General features: G+C 38.6%; 1 protein-coding gene across 2 annotated transcripts in view; it reads left to right on the top strand.

The window, feature by feature from the left end:
* Nucleotides 1-6,297: 6,297 nt before the first annotated feature.
* The window catches only part of LOC101287263 (teneurin-3), a 188,336-nt gene continuing 176,611 nt past the window's right edge, over nucleotides 6,298-18,022 (top strand). For both annotated transcript variants that reach the window (XM_049704146.1, XM_033407828.2), the window contains exon 1: nucleotides 6,298-6,529. The gene's annotated coding sequence lies outside the window, so the exon portion shown is untranslated. The remainder of the gene's footprint in view (nucleotides 6,530-18,022) is intronic.

Raw genomic sequence — 18,022 nt, forward strand, 5'->3', positions numbered from 1 at the left:
GGGTTTTATAATTTGATTAAACTGGAATCTACTGCATTGTCAAATAGCTTTGTGTGGTCTAGTAGGCGGCACACCTTACTGTGTATGTTTTGATCCAGGCTTACCCCCAGCTGATAGGTTTAATGGGATGGCCTTCAATGTTCTGTCAAAGAGCTAACTTCTTTGGTGGCAAAGAGCTGAGCACAATGAGTGAAGTCTAGTCTGTCTAATGTTTATTACTATAATGTGAATTTCAACAGAGATCTGCTATCATTTGTGTCCAGTTTATCAAATAAAAACAAGCAGCTGTCAGGCTTTCATGAACGTTATATGAGCGGTAGGCACTTGAACAAAGAAAGATAGGCTGAAAGAAACAGCACTAGTTAGGTACAGTGTATAATGTCCGGTAAGCATAGTGCCAAGAATTTAATTTTTTTAAAAAAAAGTAGGGAAGACCACTTGGAAAAAATAACCTACATCTTTTCTAAAATATCTAATTTGGAGGATTTTTAATCATAAGCTTTAAAATATAAGGAAAACGTACTATACTTGGCAAATTATAATACATATTTTATGTATTGTTTCATATCTTATATATTTATATCTTACATATTCTTGTATATTTTAGGTAATTGCTCTATTATTCACACATGTTAAAAGGTAGATTTTAAATATTGGAACATCTGCCATGATTCAAAAGAAATATTCTGAAAAACCAGTTTCTGTAGTGAGTTACATGGTACCTGCCTGGATGAGATGACACCCCCCTCCCAAGGTCCTGTTTTTTCATAAGTATCACCAATCATTCAGCATATTTTTAGGAGTCTTTGAAGCACAAGCCTTAGTGAAGGTACTGAAAAATCCAAAGAGCTTTAAATTAGAGTCCCTGCCTTTCAGGATCTAAGAATTTAGTTGGGGAAATAAGACATGTTTGCAAATTACCTTAGAATTAAAGGCAATACAGATGTGTAACTGAACCACTTTGCTGTACACCTGAAACTAACACAGCATTGTAAATCAACTGTATTTCAGTAAAAGAAAAGAAAAGGCAATATGAGCAGGCCCCACTTTCTACTTCAACTCCCCCTTCATTGACTTCTTCACCAATAGTCATTCATTCAACAGATATTTACTGAGTATCTATCATCGTGTGGTCCTTAGGGGTTCCAAGGTGACTCTCCATAGAGAGTCTAACAGGGGACATGAAACCTATAAAAGTAGTATAATACAGAGGGAAAAGTGAAAAGAGCCGTGGAAAAGAAAGATAAAAGGGACTTCCCTGGTGGAGCAGTGGTTAAGAATCTGCCTGCCAATGCAGGGACACGGGTTCGAGCCCTGGTCCAGGAAGATCCCACACGCCGCAGAGCAACTAAGCCCGTGCGCCACAACTACTGAGCCCGCGAACCACAACTACTGAAGCCCGCGCACCTAGAGCCTGTGCTCCGCAACAAGAGAAGCCACCGCAATGAGAAGCCCGCGCACCGCAACGAAGAGTAGCCCCTGCTCGCCGCAACTAGAGAAAGCCTGCACACAGCAACAAAGACCCAGCACAGCCAAAAATAAATAAAATAAGATAAATGCATTTATTTTAAAAAAGAAAAAGAGAAGAAAGATAAAAGACTCTAAGAAGACTCAGGAGAAATAACTGATTTCTACTTGAAGAAAACAGAAGGGCTGTCATCATTCTGAGAGCTTGAAATACACAGGGTTTGGATATAGAAAGTTGGAGGAACATGTGTTTCAAATAGAAGCCACTGCACAGAAGTGGAAAGCTGTGGTGGAGATATAGTGCGTACAGCAAGCTTGACTAGAACAGGGATACATCAAGAGATTCATGGGGGTAACGTTTGCAAAGATACCTTGAACAAGGATCACATTCACCTTTAGAGTTCCCTTTATGTTTTATAGGCAAAACGCCTTTGTAGTTTTCCAGGAATAAAATGACATGTTCAGAGCTATGTTTCAGGAACACTGAACTTGGTGACCCTGAGGTCTCATCTGAAACTTTTTCTCAAGCCTATGCAAAGCCTGTATCAGCGGCTTAGCTTAAAGCAAAGGCTACGGTTGATGTTTCGGCTGTCCTTGGGTGGATCTGCCCACCTCTGTTAGGTTCTAAGTGCTGGTCTCCAAGTCCAAGCCCTGTTCTCTGTTTCCTTGTGCCCACCTTGGACCTTGGTCATCGAACTTCCCTGGGTATTCATCTGTCTTCCTATGAGGTGAAAAGAGAATGTTCTCTCTATTCTCAGTACTTTTCTTAAGCAAACTTTTTGATCTTAAAAACACTTCAAATCATGTAACTGATCATGTTTCCCTCTTTTCCCTCTTTGCAACAAGGTAATTTAGAGCCAGATTTGTACCTTTCTCTAAAAATGTGTAGAGCTATATACAGCAGGCATTTTGTCCACTCACCTCATATCTGGCTTTATCTTTCCCACTTTCAGTTTTCTTTCATTCTATCTTCCTCTCTGACTATGTTCAATTTTATTTTATCTTGTTATACTTTATAAAAGTAATCTATCTTGAATAAGTCGGTAAAAATAAGTGCATACGCCAGCTACTTCTCACGTCCTGTAAGCCAGAATCTCTAGAACTAGCGTTGACCTCCCACCGGATCCTTGGATTTGCTTGTTTGTGATTCGTCAGAATTTAAATTCCTGGCCATCCACCCCACCTCGCTCAGACTCTGCACTTATTCCGTTCCATCAAATTTTATTTATTTATTTATTTATTTCGGTACGCGGGCCTCTCACTGTCGTGGCCTCTCCCGTTGCGGAGCACAGGCTCCGGACGCGCAGGCTCAGCGGCCATGGCTCACGGGCCCAGCCGCTCCGCGGCATGTGGGATCCTCCCGGACCGGGGCACGAACCCGCGTCCCCTGCATCGGCAGGCGGACTCTCAACCACTGCGCCACCAGGGAAGCCCTCCATCAAATTTAAGATTGAACCTAGCTTTCATTATCTGGATTTGTGTTATTGGTAGGCCTCCTAATTAGGTAGTCAAATCAAAAGAGGTCCCAGCAGACAGAACACGTGTGCTGAAATAACCTCAGACAACTGGAAAAAGGAAGGATGTTTACATGATGTCTTGCACATTGCAAGTTCCTAACGAATACTTGCAAAAGGAATGAGTAATCCAGAGAAAGCAGCAGCAGAAACTAATTAGTTTCAAAACCTCAAATGGAAGGTTTTAACCCACGATTTATATTTTGATTTAAGAATAAGAATCTTCCAGAAACTAACACAACATTGTAACTCAACAATACTTCAATAAAAAATAAAATTTTTTTTAAAAACTAAAAAAGAATAAGAATCTTAAGTTCAACATAATGAAATATATAACAGACCTTAAATCTTTTAATGTTTCAGTAACAATCTTAATATTTATAATGCTTTATCATTTACACAGTGCTTTCATCTGTTACTGACTTAGCAGATCCTTAGAACATAGAAGGTTGATAAATGCCTGTGGGATGAATGACGACGTGTGTGAATAAATGAATGAATGGGTGCATTTCATTGAATCTTTAGATTGCACTAATACCTGGATGGGACAGTGGTATTGGACTGTCCAAAAAGTTCGTTCGGGTTTTCGTAAGATGCTATGAAAAACCCTAACAAACTTTTAGGCAAGCAATATTTCCCACATTACAGTTGAAGAAACAGAGGCTCACTATGATGATGACTGACAGAGTTAGGAAGTAAATTTGGTACCCTGACTTCTACGACACTGCTCTTCCCTCGACATAGTATAATAGCTGATATATCATTTATTCTGTGTAACCTATCTATAATATAAAACCATTCTTTCATGGAGCTGTACTTAAAAACATGGAGTCATCTGCTTCTTTCTAGGCACAGTCTTAATACTTTGTTATGTATTGTTTCTCTTGTTATGTATTGTTATGTATGAAATGTTTCTCTTCTTTCTCTCTTTGTTATGAGGCCGACCTTGTCTAGGCCCTCGTAACTGTAGCTTATTTTTTTTTAAGTAATTTTATTATTTATTTCTTCATTCATTTTTTGGCTGTGTTTGGGTCTTCGTCGCTGTGCGTGGGCTTTCTCTCTAGTTGCGGCGAGCGGGGGCTACTCTTCGTTGTGGTGTGCAGGCTTCTCATTGCGGTGGCTTCTCGTTGCAGCACACGAATTCAGTAGTTGTGGTTCGCGGACTCTAGAGTGCAGGCTCAGTAGTTGTGGCACACGGGCTTAGTTGCTCTGTGGCACGTGGGATCTTCCCCGACCAGGGATCGAACCCGTGTCCCCTGCATTGGCAGGCGGATTCTTAACCACTGCGCCACCAGGGAAGTCCATAACTGTAACTTATTATATGTCATCTTATAAGCAGCTTCTTGAAATGTTCCTTAAAGACATCTATAGAGATTCTATTCATATGCACTGATGCTAAGAACAGCAAAGCTAAGTAGTTAAATGATACCTGAATAATAAATCTTACATGACTTTTAAACTGTTTCTTTTATTCTCACACGATTAAAACTGTATGCGCTATTTTAACCCTGCCATGTCTTCAAAGGCTAATTTCACTTTAACTGAGAATTAGACTTCCGTAACTTTTCATGAGCACCAAAACAGTGGACCAAGTAAGATTTCTATAGTTTCCAGAATGGGAATCTTCAAGAATAGTGACTGTACAAGGAAGCAACTCTGTTTCATAGATTTGGGTGTGATATCTGTCCCTCATTTCAGGAGTAAGATATTACTAATTGTTAAATGATATGATACAGATTATTAGAGACCCCTGGAAACATGGTGTTACTAATATTATACACTGTGGGAGGAGTAGTTTTAATTGTTGTACCCTGTAAAGAGGTTTGATACTATGTATTCAAACTTACATATCATGTATCCATTTCATGCAACCAGAATTACAATGTTAGACTGTGTTAACAATCACTGCTGGAGTTCACACTGTAGATGAAAGATAGTCCCTGTGTTTCCTGTTCTCTTTTAATATGTGCATTTATATTAATAGCATGATTTAATACAACACTTTAAAAGTATATTGCACTCTGAACTGAAGTTAGTCAAAAATTGACATCTTATGTGTGCGGAACCATAATAAGTTTAGCATTAAATTAAGGAGTCATCTGTCTGTTGGCTAAAATGTAGTATTTGTGCATTCTAGCATGTCCAAAGCTAGGTAATGAGAATGAGAAGTGGGTCTCAAATGTTCCATTCATTTGCGTATTTTAACTTACGACTTATTAGCTTTAGAGAATTTTTTCCTGGTTACAACCCACTGTTGTGTTTATATTTTGAAGTTGCTGGATCCTTTATGATTCCGGTTTAGAACAAAATATTTGTACCACTGACATAGTGGCATGAGTCGCTCTGATGACTTACACCAAAATGTAGTTCTACTGCATACTGTGAAATTGGAAAATCTGTTCTGCATGTGTTCTAATGGATGTAACAGTCATTAAGTATATGAGTCTTCTGACGTTGTAATCAGCTGTGATTCAGTCTGTTAAATATCCATGAAACAACATCTGCTTCACACAGTGACCTTCTGCTAAAGAATACTTAGCGTCTATTAGTAGATCACAGTGCAGATCTGCCTTATTTGAAATGCGCTAGAGTAGTCTACTGCTGTTTAGCAACTAGCTTGTAATAATTTATTGCAGTTAAATAAAGCTTAAAAAAACTCCATTAAATAATTATAGGGATTATATGCATTTCCAAAACCTTTGTGTTCTACAGAAATTACCCATTTAATTTCAGGGTTGGTTGGTTTAAAAAAGCTGAAATCTAAGGGCACATTAGGGGAGCTGTCAGATGCTGTCTTCTGTAGGTGTTAATAAAACCAGATGAAAAAAAAAAATCTGAAACAAATTAAAACCAAAAGCAATTTTACCATCTGTGGTATATTAATTAGAACTTTGTGTATCAAGGGTAAACTTACGCTTAGAGAATGTCACTGCACACCCGCTTAATAGAACAATAGGCAAGTGTATTAGGTTATGGATTTACATGCAGTTTTTGTTGTTTTTTTCGGTATGCGGGCCTCTCACTGTTGCGGCCTCTCCCGTTGCGGAGCACAGGCTCCGGACGCGCAGGCTCAGCGGCCATGGCTCACGGGCCCAGCCGCTCCGCGGCATGTGGGATCTTCCCGGACTGGGGCACGAACCCGTGTCCTCTGCATCGGCAGGCGGACTCTCAACCACTGCACCACCAGGGAAGCCCTACATGCAGTTTTTAATGCTAATTCATCTACAGTGGATCCCCAAGAAATTGGTAGTGTGTATAGATGTGTATGTGCATATACACATAAATATAATGTCTCCATTTCTTTTTTCAGAGCAACCTGCAAACAACCAAGGCCAGTCCACCCTGCAGCCTCTGCCGCCTTCCCATAAGCAACACTCCGCACAGCATCACCCATCCATCACTTCTCTCAATAGAAACTCCCTGACCAATAGGAGGAACCAGAGTCCGGCCCCGCCGGCTGCTTTGCCCGCCGAGCTGCAAACCACACCCGAGTCCGTCCAGCTGCAGGACAGCTGGGTCCTTGGCAGTAATGTACCACTGGAAAGCAGGTAAGCCTTGAAGTTGAGACTTTCAGAGTATTTGATTGTTAGGACCACACAATATACCTGCATGGAGAATGCATGTTTGACAACAGTCAACAAACCATATTTTTTAAATATCCGAAATAGAAAGATAAACTAGTCCAACCCTTTCCTCACCAAGAAAGATTTACCATTCTTATATACTCTCTGTTTTGTCTTCTCTAGAAACAGTTCCAGATGACTGGTACTCTTTTAGTTGCTGGACCAATGAAGTTTCCTATCCTTTTCACACATTTTTTAGCCTACAAGAGATGAGAATAAATGGCTTCAGTGAAACTTTTCTTTGCTACCATTTTTTTTCTTATCTACAGATGATCAGGCATGTAGAGAAAAGGATGGAAATGTAAATGTGTTTCTCAGTCCCATGATTCAGTGATTATATTGAGCATCTACCTGGTTCCAGACATCCCTGCTTTTCACAGACTCCGTTTTGTCCATCACATCCTAAAATCGTAGTGGACCCCCACTGATGATGCTTCAGCACAAGTCAGAGGACCATTTGTTAAGGATATTTTAGTTTCTTGCAATATGAGGGAGATGGGACCTTTAAGGTTCCTTCCATCATTATTTCCATTCATTTTTAGACAATTCTATTTGAAAATTCTTCCTTATGATTCCTGAAATTTCCATCCTCTGGTCTTCATCATGCAGTTGAGAATCTGTAACTGTACAAAATCATTTTGCCCCGTTTCTGCAGCATGGCCCGCTCTCAGCATGGCCTGTGGACCCCTTCGCTTCCAGAACCTTCGCCAGCTCAGTGCTCTTTCTCTGACACATGCTGGTGCTTCAGTGAGGTTCTTAATGACGTCTAGCACATCTCAGGCCACAGCTAGCAACCTGCTCACACAAGAGTGTAGGTCAGTAGGAGCTATTTTGAGCTAATTCGTTTCATTTTTAAATATCTCCGGGTACAGAAAACCTTACCTTCTTCCTTTGGCCAGGACCTCAACAGTCAGCATCTCCTTTGTGTCACGCATCACACAAGCAAAGAGTGTGGTGCCCTAACTCATGGGTCTCCTATTGGCAGCTTTGCGGCCGTGTTCCTCTAACACTCCTATTGGTATTTATTTCTTTCCTGCCCTAAGGTTCCAGTAGGTTCAGAGAAAAAGACTCATCACCACGTAAAGCCAGAAACCAGAGGGCTCTGGACCTCCTGGGAGGGTGCCCTGCCCCGTAGAGCCCCTGGCTAAAGTCAGCATTTAAATTAGCTTCTGGGTGAAGAAACGGGTCTCATGATGAATAAATTCCTTTTTTTTTTTTTTTTTTGCCATTAATTGCATGATCTAAACCAATTCTGCCCTGAGGACGAGCAAGCAGGATGTCCTCACAGTTAGTTGTCAGCAATAACGTATTTCTGTCTTTTCTTTTACTCTTGACCTAAAAAGAAGTTTCCAAAGAGCCCTTGTCTTTTCATCTACAGTGTCAGCCAAGAGTAGTTGGGTTTGATTATGTATTTTGTGATATTGAACACTCTTCTGGGAAAAATTAGAAAGTGCAGGAGAAGTAGGCCAACAGCAGGTTTTTTCACTTAAAGGCAAAGCATCACGTACACAGATTTTCTTCTTAGCACAGAGCTAAACTTACTGTGTCATTAATTAGCACACACTGAACAATCAACACTGATGCACTACTGTCATTTGGAAAAAAATTTATTAGGAAAAAAGTAATTTTCCAGTTGAGTCATCAAATTGAATGTGGATAATTGCATTGTAGTTGACAATAATTGTTTTGACAGATATTTATGAAATATGCCAAGTTAGGTCATCGGAAATGTGTTTAATTTAGGGGACGTGGTAGTTAGCACAAAAGCCTCAAAAACCAGTGATAGGAAAGTTGGTATTCCTTGAAGCCACGTCTTATAGAGCAGGTATTTGGAATAACCTGGGGGAAAGATAAGTGTGTTCTTGTTATTCCTCACGTTGTGCTAATGAATATTTGTTGCTGGGAAGTTAGGGAAGAAAGTAGCTCCTTAGAGGACAACCCACAGTAGCTACATGTGAAACTGTAGTTGATTTCTCTAACTTCAGACCGTATGAGAAATCACTCTCAGGGCGATTTCAAAGCAATACCGTTCGTGAACCATCAATGGAATTGCATTTTATAGTTTTATGAATTGACGTAGTAAGAAAATCTATCAGTTGATATTCTCACACACATATATAGAAAGTATAATGAATTTGAAAATTGTACATCATGCTAAAATTTTTCAATCTGTAGTATGATTTTGTTATTTTCTCCTTTTCCAATGTTCACATCTTATAATATTACTAATCAAAAAAGAATGGCATTTCAACTTGCAGGTACTCAGTGAATCAACCTAGGCAGAGGTGTGACAGTTTCCCACTGTACTGACACAGTGCCGCTGTGGTTTCTTTAATAGTCTCGCTTGGCTGGAACGTGAGGTGAACAACCAGTCTTATTTATCATTGATTTTTCCTTTTGTAGTTAAGGTTCCCTATTGAGCATGATTCTCAGTTTCAAGTATGTTAACGACTTTATCCAGACTTGTGTCTGCCTTTGACTATTTTTTAATTTAGTGTAGAGTTTCGTCTTTGCTAATTATTGCTATTTATACATAGACTCATCCTACTGATTGTCACTTTTCTGAAACTGTCATTTAAAGGATGTAAGCTATAAAGATGGAAATTCAGTTCTGTGTAGATAAGGATCTCTGGTGTTTTTTCTCTTTGTCTCTTCCCCTTTTCTCCTTTCAGCATATCCTGATAATGGTTACAAGTGGCATGTAATAATCCATGAAAATCTCAAGTCATTTGCACCTAAACTTGGTACAAAAGACGTAAAAGATGTGTCCTATCTGTTTCAACAGTAGCTTTCCTTTTGATTTAGTAAAAAGCATGTTTTCTCACCAGCAGTTTCTTGCTTCCATAAAAGTGTGTATGTCCTTTCTCTAATGAATTTAGCCGTTGCTGCTGCTGGAGACTGTCGATGTTATTGTGTACCGTGCATTTCCACCCACTAAACAGAGTAGCTCTGGTCGCCCATCTCCAGCGAGTTTCAGATCTAGAGTTACATCAAGATGCGAACAAGCATTTGCCATTTATAAGCATATTCTTATTATCTCATCATCTCCTAAAAGTAACAATCAGGGCCTAGACAGAACACCAGTACTTGCTTAGAACTTTTCTGAAGACTCCTTTTCTTTGAGCTCAGTATTTCTTGTACTTTGTATAATTCATTTGTAGGGCATCTGATAGCCTATAGCTCATCCTTTGTTTATTTTATACTTCAGCTGCTTCCGTACATAATAATAGCTGCTACCAGAATATAGAGCAGCTGAAGAAAAGTGTACACTTGACTCAGGATAGCGCCACTTAAAGGTGCAGTACGGAGACTCGCATTGAGAATCCTGACCTTCAGCAATTGGAAAGTTAATTGCCTGCAAGTTGCTCACTTACATATGTGAATTACGTAGCTTAGTAGTTACCTATTAGATGTTAACCAAGTGGTTCACGTGTAGCTATTTAATAAAAGATTTATTAAAGTCTCATTTATTGAAGTCTACTTTGGCCTTGATAGTTCATTAGTGATGTTCCCATAGCTTTTTACCTTGTAGCTCAGCAATGCTTTGCTAATTATTAATGTATGAAATTGCATATTAAATTACCTTTTTATTATTGCATTTTTAATTCAAATATCAAGATGTCTTGGGCTGCTTTAATGTGAGATCAATTGCTACACCTTTTTTTAAAAAAAAACCTAAACAGAAGTATCATTTACTAAAGTAAGATATTCTCCTTTTTTTCCCCCCTCTTTTATCTTCACTCTAAATGGTTCTGAGGAAAAGGAAAGACAATCAGGTCTGAGTCAGCCTTGCCTATTAGAAGTCTAGGCAGCAACACACACATCCTGGCCGTATAGTACCAGGGTAGAGCTTTCGCAGTTGAAAAATTGTACCTTTACCTACAAGCTGATAACCAGCTACCTTTAACAGGCAGTAAGTAGTAAGATCCTCCATAATTAAAGATACAGCTGTAAGTAAAATATACTGGGAAGGTAATCTACTGACTTAAGTTTACTGAGTAATGCCATATCCTTTTGTTAAAGATAGTTTGAGGAAACCCAAGGACACCTGTGGGAAAAGAGAAAATCACAAAATACAGTAAAGAGGTAAAACTGAAGAAGCTAAAGTTACTGAACGTAAACTTCAAAATCAGATGTGGATCTAGGATAAGAAATTCTTTTTTTTTTTAATAGTAATCTTTTATTTATTCATTTATTTTTATATTTATTTTTGGCTGTGTTGGGTCTCCGTTTCTGTGCGAGGGCTTTCTCTAGTTGCGGCGAGCAGGGGTAACTCTTCATCGCGGTGCACGGGCCTCTCGTTGCGGAGCACAGGCTCCAGACGCGCAGGCTCAGTAGTTGTGGCTCACAGGCCCAGCCGCTCCGCGGCACGTGGGATCTTCCCAGACCAGGGCTCGAACCCATGTCCCCTGCATTAGCAGGCAGATTCTCAACCACTGCGCCACCAGGGAAGTCCTAAGATATTCTTAATTAATCTTTGAGAGTCTCACCATCTCCATTTGTTTAAAAAAAAAAACAAACCAGTGAACTCATCTAAAATTACATACTAATGAATAGTGAAAATCAAGGGATTCCAGATCTCTTGAAATATTTCACCTTTAATAACTTACGGTATTTGTTAAAAGGCCCATAGAGGGATATGTGTCCAGCTGTAAGAGTAATAGGAAGACGGATGTGTGATGCAGGAGCATTTGCTAGGAGGTGTTTATATTTAAGACTTGTTTCAATTTGTGGCTTAAAAATTTTTGTCTCAATGAGAGGAGGGTAATTCCAGCAGCTGTTGCAGCCCTAGTTCAGCGCCTGTGCTCTATCGTAACCATATAATCGATCATCAAACTAGGGTAATGTGAGAGTGAAAGGGGACTGTGAACAGTTACACCGGAGCTACAGGCATGAACCAAGGCTGTGGTGGGCAAAGAGGCACATGGCTACCCTGCGAAGTTTTATTCCCAAGAGTAAAGTTACTTTGCAAGTTCAAATTATTTTATACATAAGGTAAATAATAACAGAGATCAAGTTAGAGGCAGTGGAAAGGCAGCCCTTGGTTGAATACAGGTGTGACTCCTACTTTGAAACTTTCTAGTTTCTGTTGCCGACATGTAGCAAATATTTAACCCTTTGTCAACCCCTTCACAGAGAAAGCTTCTCTTGGCCCCCAAAATGTGTCACTCCTAGAAATGATACATAAAATGGTCGTCTTTATTTTCTTCTCACAGTATCAAGAGAACAGGAGGGGGCATATACTGAAGTCAGCATGTTGAATGACTTTTTTTTCCCAAAAAGTTCAAATTTAATTTCTTAAATGTAAAATGTTAAAGGTAAATCATATATTAACTAAAAATGTTAAGCAAAGATAAATTTGATCCTGGTTTTACTCAAAGATCCATGTGTCTCTGGCAACATTATAATTTGGTTTCTGAAACCATTCTCTTATACTGAAAGAGTCCTCATTCTAAAATAAAGTATGAGATAAAGATTCAAAGATGATTACCAAGTGAAAGCAAAAGCATCCTTTTTAATACAGGATTGTTGCAATGCTACGGTCTCAATCTGATTGTTTAGCAGGCATCATGCCAATAATTAAAATGAGAAAGTAGCCTGTGGGCCGATTGTAGCTGTAAAATAAAGGTCATTCCCAGGAGTCAATATTGATATATATTCCTGAATAAAACCTAGTAGATCTAGTAGAGATATAAACACAGTTTAGCATCATGAGAAGAACATGTGCTTTGCAGTCAGACCTGATTTTTTTTGTTTTTTTGTTTTTTTTGCGGTACGCGGGCCTCTCACTGCTGTGGCCCCTCCCGTTGCGGAGCACAGGCTCCGGACGCGCAGGCTCAGTGGCCATGGCTCACGGGCCCAGTTGCTCCGCGGCATGTGGGATCTTCCCGGACCGGGGCACGAACCCGCGTGCCCTGCATCTGCAGGCGGACTCCCAACCACTGCGCCACCAGGGAAGCCCCAGACCTGATTTTTAATCGCAGATCCCTCATTTAAACTCTCCATGTAGTCATCTACAAATTATTTACTTATTTAAATCTGAGGTCAATTTCCAATGCAATAATAATACCTACTCATAATAGTGTTGTATTAAATGAAATAATGTAAACAACTCATCTGGCAGTAGGTGCTTCATAAATGTTTTTTCTAAATATGACCAAACAGTAATAATAGTAATAACAACCATTGCATAGGATTAGATAACCCAATTGCTTAACAGCTGAATGAATATCTGTTATTATTAAGTAGCTCTCTTCTCTCCAGGAATGAAGAACATATTTGTCTTAACTGGAATAATTATGTCTAATTTATCTTTATGAGTTAGGTAGTCCAAGCCTTAACCATAGTTTTACCAGAATAAAATCTCTTGTTTTTTTTTTCACTATTCCTGTCATTAAACAAAAAGTACATGAATTTTTGCAAGTCTGTTAATTTTGTTCTTGAGAAGAAAAAAAAAATCTTCAAATTATAATGAAAGGCAACTATTCATATCCCTGAAACATTTAGTTAACTAAAGTAATAAATGTTTGGAATTAATCCATAAAAGCCTTGATACATGCATTGTCTTCACATCAGTCAGAAGTTAGACCCCAGTTATATTTAAGGTTTTTAAAGCTTTAGGTATCTTTTGAGTATGATGAAGTTACTGTACAAAAGAGTAGGAGTGTTATCTTGTTTAACTGAGATGAACCAGTTTTTTTTAAATAGTAATTAAGATACCAAGAAAGTATGTATTAATCATTTGCTGTAGGCCTTAGATGATTTTTGAAAGCATAATTCCAACCAGTTGCAAATACTGTATACTCTGGTAATGTTTGGTTTGGGATAACATCAATCTGTATAAAATATTCATATATGATAACCTGAATTTCCATAGCATCTAGAGTAATGAATTCTTAATTACTCCTAGCACATTTCTGGTCGCTTCTCTGAACATGATCAAAGTAAAAGGTCGTCTGTGCCACTACTCTGGTCATAGCTAATGACTGTGATTTAATCCTAATCTTTTTCTGGCTGTGACCTACTCATTCTGAGACACCTCTCTCCTTCCTCGGCAACTGGTTTTGGAAGTTTTAAAAAATTCTTTTACTCTTCACTAATGTTGTCTGTGAAAATATGTTTCAGTCCTCTTTCCTTGATTTTGTGTGTGTGTATGTGTGTGTGTGTGTGTGTGTGTGTTTGTTGTCTCTACTTAACATCATTACTACATGTTGATTTTATCTTTTCCTAGAATTTATTGTGCAATTTTAAAACTATGTGTTTCTCTCTAAAATTTCATCCCCTGGTTTCATCACCAATTAATATATACCCTGTCAAAGACAATTGCTTTTCTTTTCCTGCGTTTCTTCATTTTGCCTTGACATTCTTGTGCCTGTTTGATTTCTTTCTCCCTTAATTGCAAACCTGAGTCTGTGTCGTATTACACCATTCTCAGAACCCTTTCTTCTTGGCCCATTAAGATGAAATTCTTGAACATGCAATTAGCCAACTAAGTTTAATAAATTCTATTTGATAACCCCTCTGATTCTGCTAAAACCATCTTTATGATTTCTTAGCATCTCACCTCATATTCTGAACCACTTAAAGTGCTTCCACCAGAAGTCATCTTGCTCCAGTTACATCCTGCACTAATAGAACATTGCTTCTTTCTGGTCATGGTGTACTAGACACCAGATCTGGGTTGAAATCTCAACATCCTACTAGCTATATAACCTTGGGCCAAGTACTTATACATTTTTACCTGATAACCTGATAACCTTTGATGATACTCCACATTTTATAAGTGTTCCTTGAAATATCATATGTAAAGTATCTGGCATTTCAGTTTCTTTTTTCTTTATTCTCTTCTTATGCTGTACCTTTAAAAATAAAATAATTGAGTTAGCATTTATAAAGGTAAATGACAGCTACCAAGGCAGTGAAGGCAATGACAATTACCAGGAATTTACGCTGATTAATTGCTGTGAGCAATTAGGTAGCATTCTCAGCTTTGGAGCTAGGTATTTTGTTATTGTGAGAATGATCACTATATCCTCAGTTTAATTGGGTGACTTCCTAGAGGAAATAAATTATGAAGTAAATTTTCAAAGACAGGGTTTGGGTTTGTTTTAGAAAAAGCTAACAGTGATAATATGGGGAAGAAATTATCTGAGATAGTGGTGGAGTAGTGATACTTCATAAAATAAAGCCTGAATGCATTCATTCATTCAGCAGATGTTTATGAAATGTACCCATATGAAAAACTCAAGTTTATTATGGAGGACCTGTAGAAGGTATGACTGCTTCTGAAAAAGATTGGACTATATTCCAGAGCAAATTTCAAGGTGGGAACTGATTTTAGAGATTAACTTCTTTGTAAGGTACATGGAGATTTAGTAAAGTGCCTGAGATCATGTGGTCACTAGCATTCAGCTAGATCTCAGGTTCCAAATTCACTACCTTTTCTTCTTGTAGTGTCTCCACATTTTTTTTATTACATATGAAAGAGGAAAATAAAGTACACAACTCCAAAATATATGTATTTATCAAATTAAAAATTATACAGTTGTAGCAATGTACTAATCTTATGCATGTTATCATACATATATAAAACTAAAACTTGAAAGGATGAAATGAAATAGATAATATTTTATATTAATTTATTTTTTAATTTATTTATTTATTTTGGCTGTGTTGGGTCTTCGTTTCTGTGCGAGGGATTTCTTTAGTTGCGGCAAGTGGGGGCCACTCTTCATCGCTGTGCACGGGCCTCTCACTGTCACGGCCTCTCTTGTTGCGGAGCACAGGTTCCAGACACGCAGGCTCAGTAGCTGTGGCTCACGGGCCTAGTTGCTCCACGGCATGTGGGATCTTCCCAGACCAGGGCTCGAACCCATGTCCCCTGCATCGGCAGGCGGATTCTCAACCACAGCGCCACCAGGGAAGCCCCGATAATATTTTTAAATAATTTTCTTTTATTTAAGTCTATTAAGTTTGTTCATTTAGTAAATTATTTATTAAATATACACTTATGAAATAATTACATATCACAGTCATCATACCTTAAACATTTTTCAATCCTATCTAACAATTATATATACTTCCTTTTGACAAATAAAAGTTGTATATATTTAGATTGTACAATTTGTCTTTTTAAGGTGTACATGATGATTTTGTATATGTGTGTGTGTGTGTGTGTATATCTCAGTTAATTAACGCACCCATCACGTCACATAGTTATCTTTTGTGTGTATGTGTGGTGAGAACACTTAGGATCTACTCTTTTAGCAATTTCAAGTACACAATATAGTATTATTATCTGTAATGACCAGGCTGCACTTTAGCTCCCGACTTATTCACCTTGTAACCGAAAATGTCTCCCCAGTTCCCCCGCCTCCCAGCCCTGGTCTTGGCAACCAGACCATTCTGCTCTCTGGTTCTATGAGTTTGACTTCTTTTTTTTTTTTTTGGCCGTGCAGCACAGCATGTGGGATCTTAGTTCCCTGACCAGGGATTGAACCCACGCCCCCTGCATTGGGAGCACAGAGTCTTAACCACTGGACCGCCAGGGAAGTCCCGAAGTTAATTTTTTTAGATTCGACATATAAATGAGATCATACAGTATCTGTTGTATCTTGGCTAATTTCATTTTCTAGCAAACTAATTGGATGTTTTTGCAATTTCACATTTTTAAGTAAACGAAGGCAAAACCCACTAAAATTCCATGTTTTGCAGACATTTAGGCAGTTTAGAAAACTGATAATTGGCATAGGTGGCAATCACCGTTCTTGGCAACAAAATTATAATGAAAATAATTCCAAATGCACGTTTTCAAAATATTCTCTCTGGACTAACAGTTCCTTCAGAGCAGCAGTACTTTCTTACTCATTCTTGAATAATACCTGCACCTTAAAGAGACATAAATAATTTTTTCAAAAATAAATTCTTGGTAGCATACTATTGACAGCCACTTGTCATCACCGAAAAGGTCAGCAAATTTGGACCCATTTTATATATTTAACCCATTTTTATGGTTTATAACTCTTTGGGGGTACTTTGCCATGAGCTCGCTGGATAACCTTTAAGTGGTTAAAAAAGATTTTCAAGATCACTCCACTACTCATCCCAAAGAATGAGTGAAGAATTTTGTATTGAATTAATCACACACAAGCTGCAAAAACTGAAAGGTGAGGACGTTACTGGTAACCCCTCCTCTTGGTGAGCTCTTTTCTCTGTGTCAGGATACCTCATGAACATTAATGACTTTCCAACAAAAGGACTGGCTGTAAGCTCCACAGTCATCCGTGTATTCAGTATCGTAAAAGCCTGGTATCTTATTTTTTAAATACGAGATAAATGCAGATAGAAGGGTGCTTTACACATGCATTAAGATGCACAGCTCATTCGGCGACTACTACTGTATTACATAACTGGTTAAAAACTTAAGTTTTAAGGACAAAAAGTCATGACTTTGCCCCTGTACTAACTTTGCCAAGTTAAGGCTCAGTTTTCTCATCTTAAAAAAAAGCAGTTTACAATCACACAGAGTGGAGATTTTATGAAGTTTAAATTACATGATTTTTTCTTTGTACACAGTAAATAGGTCCTCAATCAGCCTAATTTAAACCACTCACCACTCTTTGCACTGGTTGTTTTCTGTTTTGTTTTGTTAAATCCTTCTTGTTCACTGTCACACATCTGATTGATTAGGATACCTTCAACATCTCTTAACAACCCTGGAATTCTTTTATTCTTCATCAACTTACATCGACACCTGAAATTCTTCTCTTTACCTATATTCACACTTCCTTCTCAAATTTATAGAAAGAGCTTTGCTGAGCAATTTTAAGCCATCAATAATTAAATGAATTAATAATTAAGTAGATTAAATCTTGTTCAAATAGCACATAGGAATTTTTTTTTTTAATAAATTTATTTATTTATTTTTGACTGTGTTGGGTCTTCGTTTCTGTGTGAGGGCTTTCTGTAGTTGCGGCAAGCAGGGGCCACTCTTCATCACTGTGCAGGGGCCTCTCACTGTCGCGGCCTCTCTTGTTGCGGAGCACAGACTCCAGACGCACAGGCTCAGTAGTTGTGGCTCATGGGCCCAGTTGCTCCGCGGCATGTGGGATCCTCCCAGACCAGGGCTCGAACCCGCGTCCCCTGCATTGGCAGGCAGATTCTCAACCACTGCACCACCAGGGAAGCCCAGCACATAGGAATTTTAAGATCTTTTTCATTTCCATCTTAATTTTAATATATTTAGTATGTAATAACTGCCAACAGTAGTGTAATTGATATCTTTTAATTTATTTATTTTTTCTTTTTTTGCGGTACGCGGCCTCTCACTGTTGTGGCCTCTCCCGTTGCGGAGCTCAGGCTCCGGACACGCAGGCTCAGCGGCCATGGCTCACAGGCCCAGCCGCTCTGCAGCATGTG

This window comes from Orcinus orca, chromosome 21, assembly GCF_937001465.1.
Source record: "Orcinus orca chromosome 21, mOrcOrc1.1, whole genome shotgun sequence".
In the NCBI taxonomy this organism is placed as follows: domain Eukaryota; kingdom Metazoa; phylum Chordata; class Mammalia; order Artiodactyla; family Delphinidae; genus Orcinus; species Orcinus orca.